The sequence below is a fragment of the Lagopus leucura genome, unplaced genomic scaffold, assembly GCF_019238085.1.
Source record: "Lagopus leucura isolate 7727_CA_CO unplaced genomic scaffold, USGS_WTPT01 Super-Scaffold_100002, whole genome shotgun sequence".
NCBI classification, from domain to species: domain Eukaryota; kingdom Metazoa; phylum Chordata; class Aves; order Galliformes; family Phasianidae; genus Lagopus; species Lagopus leucura.
The window spans coordinates 31839602-31847356 of NW_024962263.1; positions in this window are offsets into that span (position 1 = coordinate 31839602).

Here is a 7755-nt window from a genome sequence, read left to right on the forward strand (position 1 = left end):
CTTCCCCTTCCCCTTCCCCTTCCCCTTCCCCTTCCCCTTCCCCTTCCTTTTGTGACAAATAATTGCATCCAGATCTTTCCAAGCACCAGAGACAGATCATCTTCTTCTGGGTAAAACACCCGTGTTTTTTTCCTGCTTTCTTCAACAATATCATTTCACATATTGCTGTTTCCTGTTGTCCAGAATGCTATTCTTTTTTTGAAGAGGGATCATTAGATGCAATTTGACAATATGATGGAAGAAACTTTAGTAAATAAAGAATGACTAACAGAGCTTTTACATTATTTCACATCGCTGCTTTCTTCTAAGTGAAAACATTATTGAAGTTATTTGCATGAACAGCCTATTTGTTTGAATACACAGGGTAGGGTTGGCACTTGTGGTTTTGTCCATACTTTCTTATATTGTAGTTTCATTTCTTTCCTTCTAGTTACTTTATGTCCTACCTTGATTCTTACAAATACCTTATCACATAAATATTCTGCTTTTAGCTTGATTCATATTTGGGCCTTTCAAAACTTCAGAAACTACTTTGCTGTCTAATTACATGTGTAGTGTGCATTTTGCATTACTGACAACCTGCTTCATTTTGAGTACAATTGAAAGCTAAAAAACATCCACCAGCAAAACAAATCTTATGTGTGGCTTCAAAATACATTAACCTTCATAACTGAGCAATATGGCAATCTTTAGTCATAAAAGGAGAATCACATTTCAGCTCAGATGTCCTCTTGAATCTTGGAGTCTGAGTTAATCTGTTTCAAGATTTACATTTTGTGCCTCAGTTAGTTTATGTTTCTTCTGACAAGAAGGTGTCTGATAAACTGTCTTTTGAGTTATAGGACAGGCATGTTGAAGAGGTTTGAAGTTTTCACAACTTTGAAACATGAAGCCAGGTTCCAAGTCCAAGTCAAGCATCATAAACCAGGGGTGACCTCCCTTGCAAAGGTGCTGAGTTGTTGGACATGGGCTGTTGTTTCCACATTAGATGTTTTTCAGGGCAATTCCTTTGTCACACTTCCCTGCAGAAATCCTCATTACTTGTTCTCTCTGCTCTCTGTTACATATGGCATGTCTTCTCTGATCATCTATTCTTTCACACGGTTCTCTTTCCTCAAATTTTGATTCCAAACCTCTCTTCTCCTTAAAATCCTTCAACAAAACTCTCTGTATCCTTATATATCACTTTAAATTCCATGCAGAATTTTGAAAGGTGAGACACCAAGTAAAGTATAACTGTGACCTATTCTTCATATTCTGCCCTGTGGTAGCCTCAGTTTTTTCCATGATACAGTATTTATTTCCTCATCTCCTATCCTACTTTGTTTTTTAAAAATATTCCCATTTTGACTTCTTTACAGACAATAATTTATTCCAGATTATCAACTTTTTTTTTATGCCTGAGCAAATACTTGGTTAATCTCTTGCTTCTATCAGTCCATGACAAATGCTTTCCATCTTGAAAATCTGGCTGAGTTTGGTTCTGTTACCAAACAGCATTTTGTATTTACCGAGAGAACAAAAGCTCACTCTAAAATATTTTGATGAGTTGCATTCCTCAGAGATTGGTGTTGAAAATGCTATCCTGGAAGAGGGTGGATTAAAACTACATATTAGGAAGAAATTCTTTACCGTGAGGGCGGTGGGACATGGAACAGGTTGCCCAGTGAGGTTGTGGAAGCGTTGAAGGCCAGGCTGGATGGGGCTTTGAGTGACCTGGCCTATAGCAGGGGGTTGAAACTAGGTGATCTTAAAGGTCCCTTCCAACCCAAACAATTCTATGATTCTATGAAAGCAAGGAACCCCCCAAATTGTCTGTGTTGCTTAACACCCCAGCATCCCATGGTGGCAGCTTTAATGAGATCCAACTTCTCCAGATACTTTCCAGTTCCTACCCCTGTAAATTATTCTCCTTTTTGTTTTTCCGAGATGCCAACGTTTTTAGCCCTTGAGAATTATTTGTGATTCTTTTTAAACTAAAAAATTTAGATTCGATGTAAAGAAGACATTCTTTCCTGTGAGGGTGGTGAAGCTGGAACAGGTTCTCCAGGGAAGTTATGGATGCCCCATCCCTGCTGTAGTTCCTGGACATCTCCCAATTTCCTTTCTGTAGAAATGGGATCACAGTGGAAGATTTTGCATTTCTGATTTCTGCTTCACCTGCTACAAATTGCTGTCCTCCTGTGGAGCCAGGGATATGCACACTATCCCATGAGACACTAAGTGACCTGAAGTCCAACAGCATAATGCAGCTTAAGATTGGCATAATGCAGCTTAAGATTGCAGTCTCTGCTCCAGATTTCTGATCAAACCCTTCTGCCCTGTCAGCTCAGCATGAGAGCTGATGCCTGTAGCTGTAAAGTAGGTTGGTACATTTTTTTATTGTTTAAATTGCTGTAGAAAGTTTTGCCTGAGTTTTCTGATCAATTCCCTAAGCCTAGAAAACTAATATAATAACCAAGCCAAGACACAACATAAATGAGGAAGCTCCTTATCTGTCAGACATGTTATTGTCTGTAATGATTTCTTCACATAATAAGATCCAGAATTTCATATCTGGCATCTTTTATCACGAGATGTTGTGCTATTCCCACATCTAGTACGTGAGAGGTAGTTAAAAAGTTCCTCTGAGGCTAGCTGCAGTTGTGTTTTTCCTTAAAGCACAAGATCACATATTTGTTTGCATTCCCATTTCATTGACAGTTGATGGATGTGAAGCATTTACAATGTATTAAGGCCTGGCCTGGTTTGCATTCAGTGGTCCAGATATTTGAGTGCTTATCACACAGTGGTGCTGAATGGCCCCTGTGTCATTGTGTCTCTGAATCTTCTCATGCCTAATACAAATTTGCACCATCATGTCAAGCTCTCAGAAGTAGCTCCATGCTTTCAATTTAATTTTTTTCAAGTAGTCACTGATTTCTGTCATTATACACACACCAAGCAGGTGGTATCTGTGACACCAGTGTTCTCCAGTTTCTAAGCAGTGGGATGTTTGATCTGTTTGAGTAAGTGCCCCCTTACACAAAGACATGTGAAGATGCAATTCTGAGCTGCTCTGCCTGGACACTTACTGCTCTGACAGAAAGGCATTGTGGGTCTAGTAAATATTTTTACATTTAACACTAACACCTCTAATAAAAAGCACTGTCTTCATAGGAGTCATTTTGGTGGCACTTAAGAAGTGCAGGTTTTGTTCTGTTTTTGTTCGAGTGTAGTTTGGTTTAAAATAAACTTGGTTTGTTGAGCTAAGTATCATTTATATAGGCCTGGAAGGAGGCAATAAAGATGTCTTATGTGTTATACTCTGAACAATGAATCTGCTGGTGTGGCCAATATATAAACTAAACCATATCCCATGTATACAGTGGCATATGTGGTAACTTTCCTCATGGCTTTTACTGAGGTGGCACACTGAGGCACACTGACGTGTAAGTTTGCTAGTGACAAAATTTAACTGCATTTAAAGTCCAAAGTAGAAGTTAAATCCTGCTTGTTTAAGTGTTGGGGTTTCAGGAGTCCTGGGACCAGTCCTCGGTGTTATCAGGTATGTAGAACCAAGTCATCCAATGCTCTGTGATACATCCTAGAAACTTTCCAGAGCTCCTTTTGAATAGTCAACACAGGCTGCCTCTGGCCTCCCATTCTTAGGCTGGTCAAAACTCTATATGGGTAATTTTCTTAAAACTTGGCAAGAGGATCTCCTTATTTCTTCACATCGAGAAGAGCTTCTGCCCAGCAGTTGCTTTTTGCTGTGCTACAAAGGCACACATATTCTCTGCTAATGAAGAATGATAGCCTTTCTGTTCTTTGCCCTACTCTTTGATTTTTCTTCCTTATTACTACTCAGCTGATGCAAGGATTTTCAAATCTTTTGGGAAAAAAAAAATAATGAGAAAGAATTTTTGCATGGCTCATCCTCCCTCCCACTCACAGAAGTTGTTGCCATTTTCTCCTGTTATGTGAGGCACTAATATTTCTAAAGAGGTGTGACTTATGTGGAAAAATATTACTTGAAAAAAAGGTTCCTTCTCACACTCCTGTTTCACAGGTCATCAGGTGGCATCAAGCTGAAATAACTAATCCTATGTCCAACTTGCCATCAGTAAGCCACATGTAACAACCTGAGATCATTGCTTTGAAGTCCAGCAGCAGACACAGGAGGGGTTCGATGACTCATATAAAAAAAGAAAAAAAAAAAGGCTGGTGACTGTCAGGAACTCTTTTCTTGATCAGTTTGTAAAAGATTAAACAGAAAAAATAGGGGAAAAAAAAAAAAAAAGAAAGAAAGGCTTGTCATAGCTTGAAATGCTGAAAACGTGGTTGAATGCAACAGCTTACCGAGGAAAAATTTTGTATAAAATGAAACAGCTCAAGAGTTCTTCCTGATCTCTCATATCTATGGAAGGATGATTAGGTACTGGCACAGTTAAAAAGCAAATGGCACGCAATGCATTTTCAGATTTGTTTCTCTGTTCTAATTTGGCAGTAATTAATACTAACACAAATAGCTTTCTTCTGGAATAAACCCACAGATGTATACTGGATTATGGTTTTAAATCATGCCTGTGATTCATTCGGACAATTTCTGTTAGGCTTAGGGAGAGTAACGCTTGTTATTTATTTGTGCAGGTACCCTGCAAGTGGTAACCAGAGTGTAACACTGATAGTCATGCTTTGCTGCACGTGTGAAATTTAGAAAAGGGAATTAACAACTGAAACAAGTGCTCCCGCTTCAAGGATAATATTAAAGAAATCTAGCTTTAAGTCCTAACCTTCCTACCCACAATTCCTGCCAGGAGGCTTTGAAGTCTGATTCTAAAAAGGCTGTGAAGCTTTGAAACTGAAAACAGCATTTCACAGGTATTAGTATGATAATGAGGAATCTATGTTACACATAATTTTAATTTGAAAATTTAGATGACACTTTTCTTAATTATGTTGAGTGTTTGACATGAAAGTAAATTAATGGCAAATTGATTTCTACCATCTGTTACAATTAACACCAGGAAAATTTCAAATATTTTGTCTTTATTCATTTTTTATATTATTATTACCTAAAATAGATCTCCCTTTCTTTTTTCTTTTGTCTTTTTTTTTTTTTTTTTTTTTCTTTTTTCTTTGTTTTCTTTGTTGTTGTTGTTTTGCTGTTAGATTTGTCTGGTTGCATCTTTGTAAGAAATGGGACAATGCTTTTGCCAAACCTTCCTCTGGTGAAGAACAGAGAGGCCAAATCAGTTCTCTGGGGACATGGGAGAAATTCCTGGGACTTCAGGGGCAGAGGAAAGTTGGCTCTGCGTGTATTTGTGGTTCAGCTCATAACATGTAGCGCAGTCACTGCTATGCTTTCAAAGTGTTAAGCACTGCAGACTGTGCAGAACATTTTGGGCGTAACTGTATGAGAAAGGGAGAGAATGCCACTCCATACACTAATCCTCTACAACAAAGAGAGAACTGAAAGCAAAGAGCATATGGATTCAAGTTTGTCATTACTCCCTACTGTTAGCCAAAGCCTTATGCATCCCAGCCTGAGATCAGTGCCAAGTATTAACATCCCACAGTTTCACAGACAGGTTAATGGAAAGACTCCTGAGAAATGTTTAACCTTTTTTTTGTGGTTGTGTTTTGTTGGTTGTTGTTGTTGTTGGTTGGTTGGTTGTTTTATTTGGACAGTTTGGTTTTGTTTTTTAATCCCACAATGAAAATTACTTGCCAATTTATGCATAGGAACCATTATCACTCTAATAACTTTCTTATGAGAAATACATAATTGGAAATTGCTTCCTCTTCTGAACAGCACAGCTTTCTATATAAAGTATACAATTCATATTCAACACAAAAGAAAGCAGTGAGAATGAGTTATGGCAGTAAAGCAATGGGGCTATTTTAGAAAGTTAATTTGCTTTCACAATTTGAAAAAGTTGGACTAAGTCTGAGATATTTCAAAGACAAACACAATTTCCCATGTAGAGCTAACGCCCATTGTTATGTCTTCTGTCACTCAGTGGGTACACTTAATTCAAAACTTAGGACTCTATTGCACGCACCAAGCACATGCTATTTCTGGGAGTCAGTAAAAGTTAGTGCAGACTTTGTTAAGGAGTGTTGATTTTAAAATATCCACATTCCTATGTCCGTAATAGGACATGTGATACAGGTGGGTCAGGTATGGTGCTAGCTCATGGTAGCCCAGGCGTAAAATATACTGCCATGTTGTATTTCTTGAAATTGATGAGTACCTTAAGGACACTTCTTAATATGAATGCTCTAACAACACTGTTTTCTTTTTTCATTTTACTAAACAATGTAGAGAGCTATTATGCTTGAGCTGCCTTCTTTACATTGTCTTTGGCCAATGTTTTTCAGATCATTTGAGAGAGAATTATCTAAAAGAGATTCTTTTAGAGAACTTGCAGAAGAAATAGGCACTGCACAAAGGCAGAGCTGAAAGACCTGCAGCCAGCAGTGAGCAGGGCTCTTACTGCTGTCAGCCATTAGTGCTGTCCAAACAGACTTTGACAGTTTCTTCTTTCTCTTGTTCCATGGTACCTGAGCCTTCCCTCCAGAATTGCTGCCCAGGTCATAGTAGTAGGCAGCATTTGCAATCTACAGAAATGATAGAGGTTGGGATTTGTGGTTCTGTTGGATTCCAAATGGGATTCAGTTTAAACCCCTAGGAAAATAAATTAAAAATGGAGCACAGTTTGTGAAGATAGATTTTTTCCCCAAAACCTCTAAGAACTGTGAGACATTATAAAGATATCACTTTTATGAAGGCATCAACTAGACTTGAGAATTTTCTTGGGAAGGTCATCCCTCAGTGCTCACTCAACAGCAAATTGTTTTCCACCTGTTTCTTCTCTCATCAACCCTGCTACCAGATTCATAATTGCAGTACTTGCTTCCTCACCTGCCATCAAATCTGGGGATCAGTTTTCCTCTTTAGCCTTTGAGCACCAGCAACCTCCCAGGATTGTCTGACACTTCAGGCATCTTCTCTGTTCTGGGCACTCTTTAAACATATTAATAAATAACATCATTTTTAAAAAGTTTCCAGGCACACTCTTAAATCTCATTGCATCTTGACAATTATAAAATTTTATCTATTGTGTGAGCACAGATATTTGGTGTATACAGTGCCCTCAGGAGATATATATTAATGTCATTGATTTATTCTGCAATGACAGTTTGAGCTACATGGACAGTAGGTTTATGTAGATTTGTGAAGAGAAAAATAGCAGCTTACAAATGGTGCTACATTGGATGACATCTTTCCAAACAAATTAATTTAGCTCTGCCAAACATCAGTGAAAAAAAAAATCAGGTGATCTCTTTATGAGAAATATCCTTAGCAACCTATTTCATTTCCAGATAGCTACTAAAAGTGGATATTACTTTCAGACCACTTTATAATTTATCATATCCACAAAATAAGAATTTTAAATTCCTTTTCCCTTGAAAGTCTCTCCAATTACGTGGGTGGAAAAATTGAATGAGGGAACCAGAAATAATTTCCATTTGTCTCTTTGCCATTTTTTTTCACATTTAATAAATGGATAATAGTTGTGCTTAGATAGAAAAATTAAAATGGTACTTATGAACTAATTTTCCCTATTATGAAAATTTCATGACTGATTTTACAGCAAGACAAAGAAAACAGGTTTAAATTCTATGATTAATTTTTTTTCTCTTTTTTTAGCATTATCTTGTAGTCTCTCCCTTGAATATATCCTTGCTGCTCACTAGCACATTGTA